At 35.1% G+C, this 15,199-nt stretch overlaps 1 pseudogene; it reads right to left on the bottom strand.

The window, feature by feature from the left end:
- Positions 1–12,195: 12,195 nt before the first annotated feature.
- Positions 12,196–15,199, bottom strand: part of LOC149540294 (BTB/POZ domain-containing protein At5g48130-like) — a 60,562-nt pseudogene continuing 57,558 nt past the window's right edge.

Genomic DNA, 15,199 nt, shown 5'->3' with positions numbered 1-15,199 from the left:
CCTATTTGACCCATTGCATCACGACATGTGTCCCCAGGGGACCTAGGACTCTTTATAATACCCTCGCTATCATGGGTTTGAGGCTTTTTCTTAATGAAAAAGAGCTTTAGCCGAGAGATTATTTTCCCAAAGAGATTGAAGAAGCAATGCAAAGTGCTTAGCTCCATATAGCTATATTTTCTCAGAACTATGCACAATCCCTTGGTGTTTGGCTGAACTTGCATATATGATTAAAAATGGTACCCCAATTATTCCTATTTTCTACCATCTTCAGCTTGCCCATATCTAATATGAACAAGGACTATATGTTGGTGCATTCTTCCTACACAAAAAGAAGGGTCATTACTGCTCAGAAAAGGTTGATGAGCGGAAGAAGGTGAACAAAATTTTTTCATACAATGTTGGTGAGATCATTAATAATGATCAGGGGTAAGTAGTAAATAATTTTCTTCTAGCACTTATTCTTTTCTTATTAGTCATCTTCTATATGCACTCGGTGCTTCCTTATTGTTATATTTTTCCTTTTTCAGAATAGATTGTCATGGTAAACAACATTTTCCTTGTTTCATTTTTTTAGTGATTATTTTAGGGTGGTCAAGAATATTTTTAATCATATTATAAAGGATATAAGAAATGTACCATTTATGGTCACCAAACATCTAGTTGATCTAGATGAAGTAGTTTTAGAATTTGAAAGAGCAACACTCTAGTCTGGAGAAGGTCATCTTACTGTGGAAATTTTGGGAATTCGGGGTATGGGCTGCTCTAAAAAAAGCACTCTTGCCAAAAAAATATATAATAATAAATATAAAATTATAGAAAAATTCTAGTCTCCTATTTGATATTAGGAATGCTGATTCAAAAAGTGCATTACACAAGAAACAACAAAAACTAGTAGAGGATCTAGGTCTTTATGGTGTATCAATTGAGAATATAGAGGAAGGGAAGGGTATTCTTGCTTCTCATTTGAGATCTATTCGAGTGCTCATTGTTCTAGATGATGTTGATCATAGTTATCATATGGATGCTCTAGTGCCTCACAAGGATAGTCTAGGTGAGGGTAGTTTGATCTTAGTCACTATGAGAGAACTTGATGTACTTAAATGTTGGGGCATCTCATCCATTTATAAAATCTTGACCCAACTCATGCCCAACAACTTTTTTATTAGCATGATTTCTTAAATAAATATCCACTTAGTGGATTTGACACCCTTGTTGAAGAATTCATAAGGGTTTGTAATGGCTTATCATTATCTCACAAAGTATTCAGAGGACAACTATATGGAAAATCCAACAAAGAATATTGGAAGAGTCAATTAAAAAAGATAGATAAGATGTTACCTAATGATATCATAAGTAGGCTAGAAGTAAGTTATGATGCCTTTGATAATGAAGAGAAGGAAGCAATTTTAGTTGTAGTCAGCTATTGCAGCTTGGGATACTACATGTGGCCTATGAAGTTGGGAAGGTCTCTTGAATAAATGTCCTATTGAAATTGACAATTATGACTATATAAGAATGCATGACCACCTACGAGATTTGGGAAGAAAAATAGAAAATGATAGTTCACCTCACCGTCTTTGGTCTCCTCAACACATTATTAACATTGGAAATGAATCACAAGCAATCTAATACTCATCTTTGTCAATCACTATATATTTCAGTCTTGTTTCCATTAAGTATAACATTTCAATACATTTTTGATTTCATTGTTTTTATATTTAAAAGGGAATTTCTATTTGGGAAATAATGGTTAGAAAAATGACCTTACTTCTTAACTCCTTTGACTTTTCCAATCTCTTTGTCATTGACTCCTTCACTAACCAGGAAACCAACTCTGAACCATTATCCCTTGAATCACCATCCTATGCTTGCTACATTAATTTATGCTTAGTTGAACATTGTGAATCTCCAAAGGGTTCATTGAATTTGTCTAGCAATGCATTAGGTATATGGAATTATGTTATGGAATTGGAGGTGGGTAAATGGTTTCCTACAACTCTTGTCAAACAACATGAAAAAATCCACAATAATATTCCAATTCACAAACTTGGTATGTGTAGGATCATGGTGTGCCAAAAAGTGGCGATCTAAAAAATCTGTAGTTCTAAAATATCTCAAACCATTTCAAAATCTATTCCAACATTTTTTCCACCCACCTTGATACTAAATGAAAACAATTAATATATGTATAAGGTCTACTATATCTTTTGATACCAAACCTATATGGTCAACTTTAAAAACAACCTAAAAATATGCTTTTGGCCTATTTTTATGTGATTTTTACTTCAAGCATGTAGCTAATGACTTTTTTTTCACCAAAATTTGATGAAATGAAAAGGATTTCTTAAGAATGTTCTTATCTTTCCATAAATGTATGGTTTGTCAAATTATGAGTTTAGTAATTAATTATTACTTATTTTCTAATGGAGTTACGTATAAAGTGTTGACTGACACACTACTTAAAAAAAAACTATAACTTTCAAATAGTACAACATTTTTTAAATCCAAAAGATTCATCACATTCTATGTTTCTTATTCTATAAGGAAAAAAAATGAAAAATTGAATTTTGCAAAGTTTTGAATTAGTTGTGGTTAGACATGAGAGTTTTTTTATTCCAAAAATACTTAAGTTAAAAATTAATTAATTAATATTTATTTAGAATAAAAATACCCAAAAATATGTGTCACATCCAAGCATGAGTCTACTACCTATATCTAGAATATTATTAAAAAAATATTATCATTTGATTTTGATTAAGGTGGTTATACATACATCTACTTTTTATTTTTGTTCTAAAATTTTTGTAATAATTGCATTAAAATTCAAAATTTTGACCAATCAATTTTTAATTTTTTGAGATAAGTCCTAGTACTTTAGAAACTAGATTAAATTTTCTGGAGATTCTTTTCTCTCAACTTTTTGATATAAAGTTAATAACAAGTAGAAAATTGCACGTCATGTTAACATAACCCTGATTTTCTAATTTTTTATTGCCACGTAAGAGCACAGTTTGGTTGACCATGATCCTACACATATGAACTATCAAAGGTAAATATAAATTTACAGGGCAAAGAGATCAAAGGAAAAGTGAAGAAAGGATTGCTTGTGAAAGGAGGAGAGGAGAGAATTATGGAGGCTTTCACACATTTATGCATGATATTTTCAGGTTAATATATAGATTGTATGAGTTGAGAGCAAGGTGAGATTTAAAAGTGATATTTATTTTAATTTTGTTAATATTAATTTTTTAATTATATATATATTGAGTAAAAGAATAATTAATTTTTTCTATTAAAAATAGATGTATGGATTTCCTTTCATTTGATTTGTATTTTTTTGTGAAGCTTGAGAGAATGTTTTTGCTAAGAATGAAGGATCAAGCTATATCCATTTGACTAAAAAATGTTTGGAGCACAAACATAGTCTCATCCATTAGTGCTAGAGCCATGCATTAAACAAAACTTTATTTCTATTGGACTTATTCCAAACTAATAGACTAAGGACCCATTGATTTATACTTTGAATAAAATTCCTCTTTAAAACTAGTTATCCAACATATTAGTTTGTCATTTAAATATCTATTATATATCTCAATGAATGATTTATTTAAGGTACTTTCCATGAGAGTCTTTCTCATGAGAGTTCTTATCTTATTTAGGTTGCACTTGTTGCTAAAATTTATTACTAAAGTAGTGCTAGTAATAGTATTTGTAAATCTTTCAAGTTTGAAAGAATGTGGTTTACACATCCACATTTCTTGCCTTTACTATGATAGTGGTGAGTATCTGCGCCATATTTCCTAGGAACCAAGATGTATCAACTAAATAAGAAAATGAAATATGTTAATGGGAAAATTAAATATTGGAACAAACATGTCTTTATGAACATCTTTCACCAAAAGGAATATGTGAGAGAACAATTTCAAGAAATTAATGAGATTATCATTGCACATGGTTTGGATTTAGAGATCTTCAAAAAGAAAAAGGAGCTTCAAGCATAGTGGTTAGAATTGTGTAGGCAAGAAGAGGAGTTTTGGAGACAAATATCTAGAGGGCTTTGGCTTCAAGAAGGAAACAAGAATACAAAGTTTTTTCATGCATCAATTAAGCAAAGGAGGACTTCTAATTCTATTTTTGAGATAGAAGAAGATTCTACTAGAAATGTTTTGAAAAACTATCAGAGAATTAAGGAGGGTGTTATTTTCTTTAAAGACTTGTTGGCTCCATCCTTGGAATCTCATATTCCAAAAGATTAGGAACAAGAACTTCTTAATGCAATTCCCTTGTTAGTAACTTGCAAGGATAACAAGCATTTTTTAGCACCTTTCACCATTAAATAATTACAAAAGGTTGTCTTCAGTATGAATCCGAATAAAGCTCCAAGCTTTGATGGGTTTACAACTTTATATTTTCAAAAATTTTGGGATATTATTAAGATGGACCTTTGGGCTACATTAGAGGAGTCTAGAAAAAGTGGGTCTATGCTAAGAAACTTTAACAATACAAACATTACTCTAATTCCCAAAGTCAAAAATCCAAGAAACTTTATAGATTTCAAACCCATTTTGCTATGTAATGTAGTTTACAAGATTTTTATAAAGGCCATATATTTTAGATTATAAAAAAGTCTTAACAAAAATAGTGTTGGTAGAACAAGGTAGTTTTCCTCTAGGTAAAGAAACAATGGATGGAGCTATATTTGCACATTAGGTATTGCATTCTATTCATTCAAATCAGCCCCCAACTATAATGATTAAGTTAGACATGATGAAAGCCTACAAAAAACTGTAATGGTCCTTCCTCTTGAAAGTCCTTCACTAATTTGGGTTCGATGTGAAATGGTGTAAGTGGGTTCAAGCATGTATTACTGGAGTTTTTTTTCAATGATTGTGAATGGTGATCCAATTGATTTCTTTCAATCCAGTTAGGGTGTAAGACAAGGTGATCCATTATCCCCAAATTTATTTATTCTCATGGCTAAGGCTTGTAGTAGATTGATTAAGCTTAAACAACAACAACAAAAATGGATAGGAGTCAAGATTGTTGGCATAACCTTGGCAGTTATTCATTCTTTATTTGATGATGATACATTATTGTTAGGTAGAGCCAATATCCAAGAAGCCAAAGAAATTAAAAGAATACTAGATCTTTACATGGAGTTATCAAGGTAGAGGATTAATGAACATAAGTCTAAAGCTTATGTATTTTTTACCAATGAAGTGGTATCGAGAAATTTGATCAATATTTTGGGGTTTTCTCAAGAAAATTTTCCCTCATCATATCTTGGCATCCTTTTATTTGCTAGAGACACTAAAACTTCTCACTAGAAATTAATTTTGGAGAAGATTAAGAGTAGAATTTTCTTAAGGAAGTATAGATGGTTATCTCTATCATGTAAAATTATTTTGGTCAAATCAGTTCTATCCAAAATTCCTAATTACACCATGTCTATCCTAAAAGAACCAACTATCATTCTTAAACAAATTGAAAAAGTAATAAGAGATTTCATCTAGAATAGCAACATGTTAGATGACAAGAAAATCCCTTTGATATTCCTAAAAGAAATGGCTAATGGTAAAGAAAAGGGTGGGATTGGATTACATGATATGAGCAAGAGGAATATTTCTTTTGGAGCCAAATATGTTTAGGAAATCTAAGAATAAATGGTGCAATATTACGCAAGAAAAGTACATGGATACTCAAGATCCCAAATGCATTTTAACACTTTCTAATCCACCAAATGGATCAGCTATGTAAAGTTTCTTGATTTGTTCGAGGGAGTTGATCACAAATTTTGTATCTTGGGAGGCAAAAAATGGTGAATTAGTTAAACTTTTGGAGGATTCTTGGTATGGTATACCTCCTCTTATGGCCAATAATAAATTGAATGGTGTCATTCAGATCATCAAAGATAATTGGGGTATTTTTTGATAGATTATGTTGTAAGAGAACCTAGGGTATAAGTCAAACCCTGAGTCTAGTTTTTGTCTTGTGGATTGTTTAAGAAACCATGGGATTAACTAGGACTAGTGATAAAGTCCCAAGGTGTGTTTAGGAGGTTTGAGTTGATATGTTTTGATTTAGGAGTCTATTTTGGTCAATTAGGTCCTAATAGATGAAGATTGCAAAAATTTCTCTAGGAGGTAAAATGAGGTAAAATGCCACCAAAGGGGGTAAGGAGTGTATCAATATGGTCCTTACATGTTATAAGGCCATCCTAGGAGGTTTGGTAACATTCTTTGCAAGTTGGGAGAGTCTAGGAGCAAAATTGCAAAAGTTGTCAAAAGTTGCATTGACAACTTTGCAATTTTGCAAAATTTGTTTGACAACTTTTCAGGCAGTTTTGAAAACAAATGATTTGGGGTAGTTATGGTTTGAATTGTAGACTAGGAGGAAATATGAAGTCTATTCAAGACTTTTCCAACTCAGTTCCAAGGGTTGAACAATTGGATGTACAAACAACATTCAACAGCATGACTGTTTGTGAGCATTAGAGTGTTTTAGGAGTTTTTGATTAGATTTTTGGATTGAATAGAAGACTATTTTTGATGAAGTAAAATCTTGTGTACATGTCTTGAATTTGTGAACCATTGTTTTTGTTTCAAGTAGGCATTCAATAAGGTTTAGAAAATTATTTGTTTTTGTTAATCCTATTGTCCAGTTTTGAGTAGAAATCATGAAATGGACTATAGCTTGAATGTCCTTGGTCTAATCACCATGGCTCTCAGAGACCAAGCAATATCCTTTTTAAATATTGTAAATATGGCTTGTGGAGATTGTGTTGGACTAACTGCCAACCTTCCCCTTTAGGAATCATGACATGGCTTAACTGCCTCCTATGTTCTATAAGTTTAGTGATTGTATCAGGCATTGACAGATCAATCTTTCAAGGTCAATATTTTGGTGCAACAACTCTAGCTTGTAACAAGTAGTATTAGATCTTGCTCACAAGTTTGAATCTCCTCGGGTAATGCTGAGGGGGGAATTATTGGACTAACCACCACCCTTACTCTTTTGGATTCATGACATGGCTAAATTGCCTCTTGTGTTATATAAGTCTACTGGTTGTAGCAAACATTAACAAGTCAATCTTTCAAGGTTGAATTTTGGTGTAATGGAAACTCTAGCTTGTAATAGGTTGTGGAAGGTGATTTTGTATTTTCACAAGAAAGCCCTAAGAAAGCTAGCAAGCTTGGAAAGGTGCAAGAAGATGCTTGTAAGGAGTTCTCGTGAAGAAAAAATGATTGACATGGGTCAATATTGAGTTAGAAACATAGGAGAAATGTGTAAGGGAAGAAAAACTCAAAGGAGGAGGTTGGGTATGGAATTTGACACTTTCAAGAAGGGAAACACTAACATTGCTTCCAAAACCCTTAAAAGTAGGGTTTTCTGAATTTGTATAGTACAAACATTGGTGGAACCTTAGACCTACAAAATATTCAAGAGGTGGTCATAGGGAACAAAAGTATAATATACATCAAAGTGCCTTGTTAAGGATTTTTGTGAGTTATAGCTCTTCCTTGATTTTAGGAGGGCTAGTAGGGGCTCTTAGGGCTACAAGGCCTAACTAGCCAATTTTGTGATTTGAGTGCAAGAACCTTGAAAGAATGGTGTAGAATGATGAGGAATGCATTAAGAACCTTAGTCGGACTGTTCCACATTTCTTTTGAAGTGCTTGGTGTTCTTAGGTAAGATTTGGGATTATAAGCCAAAGAATGCATTTGGGGAGAATTGCGAAAATGACATTGGGGTTTTGAATTAGTGGGTGAGTTTCTTGTAGAAAGGGGATTGTAGAGGGATCCTTTGAGTTAGGCTTAGAGAGAAGACCTTATAGTGGGCTAGGAGTAGCCTAGGAAGAGCTAGAAGTTCTTAGTTGAAGAAGCTCACCATCAAAGTGGTATCACAACCATAAGATTAGGCTTGTGGTGGCATGTTATATTCCACTAAGTCAAGTGGATCTTCCAAGATGGTCACCAATGTAGAGTTGGAAAAGGGAGTGGATGAGCAAAAGAAGCTCTTAGAAGAAAAGACTAGGGTTCTAGATAAGGCCCTAGAGGAGATGAAGGACAAGTTGAAAGAGATGGAGGATATAGCCCAAGCTAAGGAAGATGGAGACTTTGGAAAGGGTAAAGATAATGCAAGTTTGGAGGATGAGACCCTTGAACTAGATCCTCCACTGAGTGAGTAATAACCATTCCTAAAAGCCCTCAAGGCCTTTGGAGGGAAGAACATAGAGAATGTGTCCTTATTTCATGGAAATATGGATGTAGAGGTAGTCTTGGAGTGGCTTGAGGGAATTGAGAACTACTTTGAGTGTGAAGGGACAATAGAGACCCAAAAGGTGAGGTTTGCAAAGTCTACATTGAAAGGTCAAGCTTTGACATGGTGGAAGTTCGTGCAAGAAGAAAGAGAAAGTGAGTGGAAGAAACCTATAGCTAATTGGAAAGAAATAGTGGAAAATATCAAAGAAACATATCTACCAATGGATTATGAGATTTAGATCCATAAAAAGAGGTAGAACCTTAGGTAGAAAGAACTTGATGTGGCTACCTACACCGAGGAGTTTCAAAAGTTGGCACTAAGTTCAAGGGTGCAAGAAACAGAGAGTGTCAAGGTGGCAATGTACTTGAATGACCTTAAATGGTCCATATATGTTGAGCTAAGTTTGTTTAGCCTCACCACTCTTCACAATTGTTTTCAAATGGCTAGGAAGGTGGAGAAAAAACTAAGGAAGAAAGGATACTCCAATTCTAAGAATAGAGGCAAAGGAAAAGACTTCAGAGGTGGTTCAAGGGGAGGCTTTGGTGGAAAGAGTAATGAGTAGAGTAGTAATAGGGACTCTAAATGGAGTGAGTAGACCAATGAAACTAGTAAAAGAGGAGGTTATAGTAGGGGTAGAGGGTCCAACAATGGTGACAAAGGAAGATATGGAAACAATAGTAGAGGTTCACACTTTAGCAACATGAAGTGCTACAACAATGGTAAGCTAGGACACCCTACTTATAGATGTATAGAAAAAGGAAACATATTCTTATGGGGAAAAGAAGATCACCTATGTCAAAGAAGAGGAAAACTAGAAGCTAGGAGAAGTGTACCTTGATGTGGAGAAAGTTGTCAACCTCATGTTGAGGAGGGTATTAGTTAAGGAACCCATCAAGGATGAATCAAAGAATAGGAAAGCACAATTTAGAACCACATGCAAGATATTGGGAAAATTATGAAGGTAATCATAGATTCAAGGTCTACTAACAATGAGGAGGTAGCACAAAATATTGGTTTGACCAAGATTCCTTGTGCCCTTACAAGGTGACTTGGCTGAATAAAGGGAAAAATATCCCAGTGAATGAACAAGTATGGGCAAACATCATGATTGGAAAGTATCAAGATAGGATCTTGTGTGATGTGCTTCCCATGGATGTTTGTCACTTGCTGTTGAGAAGACCTTGGTAGTATGATAGGGAGGTAGTGCATCATGAGAAGGAGAACAATTATTCCTTTAAGAAGGATGGTGTAACTTATAGAATCCAATCTATAGTGGAAAAAGACAGGTGGAGAAGACTATTGCTAAAGCATTGCTCATGAGTGGAAAGGAATTCCTTAAGGATTTGAATGAGAGTGGAGTAGGTTATGCTATTATGCTAAAGCCTAAGGAGGAGAAGACATCTACATTGACACATACACCTACAAAAGTGTAAGAACTATTGGACAAGTTTAAAGACATCATTTGTGATAGAGCACCACCTACTCTACCACCTAAGAGGGACATAAGTCATCAAATTGACTTCATACCTGGAGCATCACTACCAAAAAAAGCTACATACAAGATGACTCCATAGAAAAACAAGGAGATTACAAGGCAAGTTCGAAAGCTACTTGATCAAGGGCTGATAGGAAGAGCATCAGTCCTTGTGGTGTACCAGTGTTCTTAGCACCTAAGAAAGGAGGTAAGTGGAGAATGTGTACTAATTCTAGGGAAATTAATAGAATCAAAATTAGGCATAGATTTCCCATTCCTAGGAAAAAAGACTTGATGGATTGTTGAGGTGGAGCTAGGCACTTTTCCAAAATTGATCTTAAAAGTGGATACTATCAGATAAGGATGAAAGAGGGGGATGAATGGAAGTTTGCATTTAAGAATACTAAGGGTCTCTATGAGTGGTTGGTAATGCCATTTGGCCATGCCAATGTACCAAGTACCTTCATGAGAGTTATGAATGAGGTTGCAAAGGATTACATTGGGGTATTTGTTGTGGTATACCTAGATAACATCCTCATCTTTATTTAGACTAAGGAGGAACATATGAAACACCTAGAGTTGGTATTAATGAAACTCCAAGAGGAGAAGATGATAGCAAATTTGGATAAAAGTGATTTCATGAAAGAGGAATTGGTGTATTTGGGGTTTGTAGTATCCCAAGGAAGTCTTAAGATGGACAAGGACAAGGTAGAGGCTATTTTGAGTTAGCCTAAATGTAGATCTACTACTAAGGTTAGGAGTTTTCATGGCTTGGCACAATACTATAAAAAGTTTCTAAGAAGGTTTAGTGAAATATTTGCACCTATGATGGACACAATCAAAGGGGGCATGAAGACTAAATTTGTGTGGACCAAACCTGCAAATCAAAGTTTTGAGAGATTCAAGGAGGTAGAAACCCAACTTAACTTGGTTCTACCTAGTTTTGAGAAGCCATTTATGGTGGAGTGTGATGCTAGTAACATAGCAATTGGGGCAATTTTGAGCTAGGAGGGCAGACTAGTGGCATTTTTTAGTGGAAGGCTTAATGAAGCCAAGACAAGGTATTCAACATATGACCTAGAGCTTTATGAACTTGTCCAAGTCCTTAAGAAGTGGAGGCACTACTTGTTTCCTAAGGAGTTTGTTGTCTTCATAGATAACTAGGCCCTGAGTTTTATTAACTCATAAGAGAAGCTAAGTCCAAGACACATCAAATGGATGGAGTTCTTACAGTCATATACCTTCATTATCAAGCACAAGAAGGGGAGAAACAATAAGGTGGCAGATGCTTTGAGCAAGAGGTTGCTGATAGTGCACAAAGTCAAGTTGTAGAGCATTGACTTGGATGGTTTAGAGATTTGTATGAGGAGAACACCAATTTCTCAGAGGCTTATAAGGTATGTAATGATTTTGCTAATCATTTTGTTGGTGTAAATAAGTATTTACTTATTACACTCACTTAAGTTTTACTTAGGTTAATGCATTATTTAATTATTTTACATTATTTTATTATTATTTTAGGTGAGACATTTAGGAGTTTGTGTACTCTCATTGAGTTACACAACTCTAATTATGAACATGGTGTCTACAACACAAGAGTATGCATGATTCATTGAGTTGTCATGTTGACAATACAGTTATCCGCACTCCTCATTTAGCACATGTTTTCTAATCCATTGATTTGCATGCTACACAATTTTAGGCTTATGCTCACATCATCGCACTTAATCCTGTGCTTAATGGAGGATAACCCATATTTGGTGGACATGTGCCTAGTTGTATGACATATCATGATCCTAACTTCTATGCATTCTAGAAGCTCTCTTGAGGCCTTTATATTTAGGCACTCTTAGTGTACTCTCAATCTAGTTATTGAATGAATATCGTCATTCTGATCATACTCTATCTATTTTGGTCTACTATGTGCTTGTGTTGAGTTCTTTAGTTCTTGGGTGAATTCTAGCCTAAGCCAAATTCTTACATGGTATCAGATCTGAGGGAGATTCTCATCACATAGCCGTTGGAGACTGTTCATGCTTCAACACCTCGACACGAATCTAGAGGATTCGCAAAAATTGAGAGCATCTAGAGTCATATCTGACCTCACTATTGCGTCTGGAGCGTCGATTCAAATCAACTATAAATTTTCCTATATTTGGTGAAAGTTGATCGAGAGGCAAATTTTTTTTGCACACTAGCACCCGAAAGCACCGATTTGCAACTGGGTATGATTGTTTTATTTGATCTGATTGTTATTTTTTGGATCTGATTCTTTGCAATTTATTCTCATATTGAGTATTTTTCAAATTTTATTTTTGAAATTAATAGGAAGCACATAATTTTTTTTTGCCAAACTAGGCAGTGATACCCCGGCTTAGCTCTATATTTTTGTGGTGTATTATTTAATTTCGTAGGGCTTATTATTTATATTAGTGGCCATACACGCCAGTTGTACCTCATAAATTTGCAACCAAATTCTTGGCGCATGGTGGCAAATCCTGGCCAGGCTTCATACACAACAAGCAATGACCACCTAACTTCAGTGGTTCCAACATCAGTCGTTGCTCTTTCATTTTAAGACCGTGGGCCTTATCTTTTAAACAGCGCATAAAGTGTTCCACCCACAAATGTGGGATCTTTACCTGTGAACTCCGACAACGCACAAACAAATCCAACATCGGCATTGGTAGGCGTAGTGAAATCTGGCATCACAAGATGAAAGTCGACGACCACTGCTAACCTTTCGGTGACTGTTAAAAATTTTTTGGCATGAATTCGTGCCAGCTACATGGTGCACTTTAATACACCATTCCTACACAGCCAGCATGCCCACGTGGCACCACATCACCTGATACAGTCTGTAGCCACTGTACATGCCAAATCATCCGCCCTATCAGTAGTGACTCAGCCAACACGCAGGCAGCCATTCAAATTTTTTCATACACATCTGTACAATTCTGTATGACATGATATTTGCCACGCATTCTGCCATGTCATTAGGGGTAAAATTTTGTTGACGTCATCATTTCTATGCATTAAATTTGACACCCATCAGGATGTCAAAATAGGGAAATTTCCAACTGTTGTGACGACCATATGATCATCAAATTTAACCCCATGTTTCTCTGATGCAACCCCTATCCAAATTGATTTTGGATTTTACAATCCGACTTCGACATGCCATAACTCGAACATCTGAACTCCAAATCAGGTGCAATTTTTTTTGAAATTAGGTAGAATTTTCTAAATTTTTTAGTGATGTAGCTATTTTTTGGTTTTGGTGCACGGATTGTTCAAAAATTGCATTTTTTGGCGATTGTACTAGATAATCCTACATTTTGCAACTTCAAAAGCTCCGTACGGGAAAATCTGGAGTCGAAAATAGGTTTCATTTTTTTTGAAAGTGCGTATTTTTTGTCTACTTTCTAGATCTGGCATCAGATTGTAGTTTTGTGTGGAGAAAATTGTCACTTTTAGAAATAGGGCCCTTCTTTGCTTTGTAATGCTTCAAAATTGTAGCACATTATAAAGTTCAAATTTGTACTCCATTAAGAAGTTGTAACAAGAAAAATTAGAAGTCCACAAAAGCCAAAATTGGCAAGTGGCCCATTGTAATCGCACTACTGATAAAGTGCCCAAAGCATCTATTTTTTGGGGGTTTCTTGATTTAGTGAAAAGGGGGGGTGTTCTTGGTGTTGTGTTCTCTCTTTTTTGCACTTTTCTTTCATTTTCTGCATTATGGGCAACTTTAAGTTTCCTAAATTAACTCCTCATAACTATGCTTCATGGTCAATCAAAATGTTGTATCACTTAATGTATAATTGAGTTTCACAATATGTAGATGGTACTCTTCCTAAACTAGTAGGTGATAATGTATCAATAAGTGAAATTTCAAATTAGGTAGCCATGGATAGGAAAGCCCTAGGTGATATATATTTAGGGGTAGATGATAAGATCATGTATCAAATCAAGAAGTGTTCTACATCCAAGGAAGGTTGGGATACCCTCGAAAGCCTTTATGGGAAAGTGTCTAAAGAGGATGTGTTCAAGATTGAAGATGATCTTGTTTCCTTAGATCCTAAGTCATATGACTCAATGCAGGATTTCATCATCAAGGTGAATGAATTAAGGATGAAGCTTACTGATTATGGGAGTTCTATCAAAGATGATAGACTAATCTATCTCATACATAACAAGCTGCCATCAGAGTATTCCACATTTGTATCTTCTTTTAACACCTTAAAGACTACCTTAGGGTTTGCCTACAAGAAAGTCACTATTGATGAATATGCTAAACTGTTGGATGATGAAGAAAAGAAGTTGAAATCAATGGGGATTCTCAAATCACCTTAGTCCAAAGCATTGGTGGCCAAAAATGAAGGTTCTCAACATTCAGTTGGACAGACTTCAAATAAAGGAAAGGGTAAGAAGAAATGGAAGAGTAAATCAGAGGATGCAGAAAAGACAACATCACAATCTAATCAACAAGGCAAGTCCTCGAATTCCAACAAGAAGGGGGACAACAATAAGGAGAAGAAGAAGTGAGCTTATTGCAAGAAATTAGGTCATGAAGAGCATGAGTGTTATCTTTAAAAGATTGATGAGTTGACCAACATCATGAAGAAACATAATGTTCCATTGCCTAATGCTTATAAGGATAAAGGATCGTCTTCAGATTCAAAGGGAAAAGGGAAAGCATTCATGGCAAATGCAAACTCTTCAATGGAATGGATATTTGACTCAGGTGCCTCATATCACATGGGTTCTTCAAAGGAGGATTTTTCTTCAATGAATCACTCAAAGGTACTGCACATCTTCATGGGGAATGATAACAAAATGGAAGTTGAAGAAAAAAGAAACGTGGAAATGGAAAATGGAGAGTTTCAAGAGGTTCTCTATGTTCCAAAACTAAGTTCAAATCTCCTTTCAATCTTCAATCTACCAAGTCACTCACTTTGGAGCTGGACATAGAGTTGAGTTCCTTCCAAACTCAGTAAAAGTGCACAGTCTTAGAGATAATTCCTTGGTTGCAGTGGGGAAAGTGAATGATCACAAGAGGTTATAATCTCTCTCATTTTATACCCAAGTCTCCTTCAAAGGCCTTGTTATCACAATCAAATTCAAACATGCAATTATGCCATAAATGGTATGGTCATCTTGACTACCGCTATCTTCAGCAACTTTGCACATACAATATGGTGAAAGGTCTACCTCAAATCAACTTTTCTAAGGGTCAATGTTCAACAGATTCAGTGGATATGCATCCAAAGAGGAAGTTACAAAGAGGGAAGTCTTCAAGAGCAATAGGTGTTCTACAAATGGTTCACATGGTATTAGCAAGTCCTTTTGCATTTAACTAGGGTTGCTACATACTCACCTTTGTTGATGACTTTTCAAGGTTCACTTGGGTCTATTTTTTGCATAACAAGAATGAACTGTTCGAAAAGTTTCTAAACTTCA

The sequence above is a fragment of the Cupressus sempervirens genome, chromosome 9 (genome assembly GCF_028749045.1).
Source record: "Cupressus sempervirens isolate cs-2001-9-10 chromosome 9, ASM2874904v1, whole genome shotgun sequence".
In the NCBI taxonomy this organism is placed as follows: domain Eukaryota; kingdom Viridiplantae; phylum Streptophyta; class Pinopsida; order Cupressales; family Cupressaceae; genus Cupressus; species Cupressus sempervirens.
The sequence above is the reverse complement of the archived record's forward strand: the minus strand, read 5'-3'. Positions and strand labels throughout refer to the sequence as shown.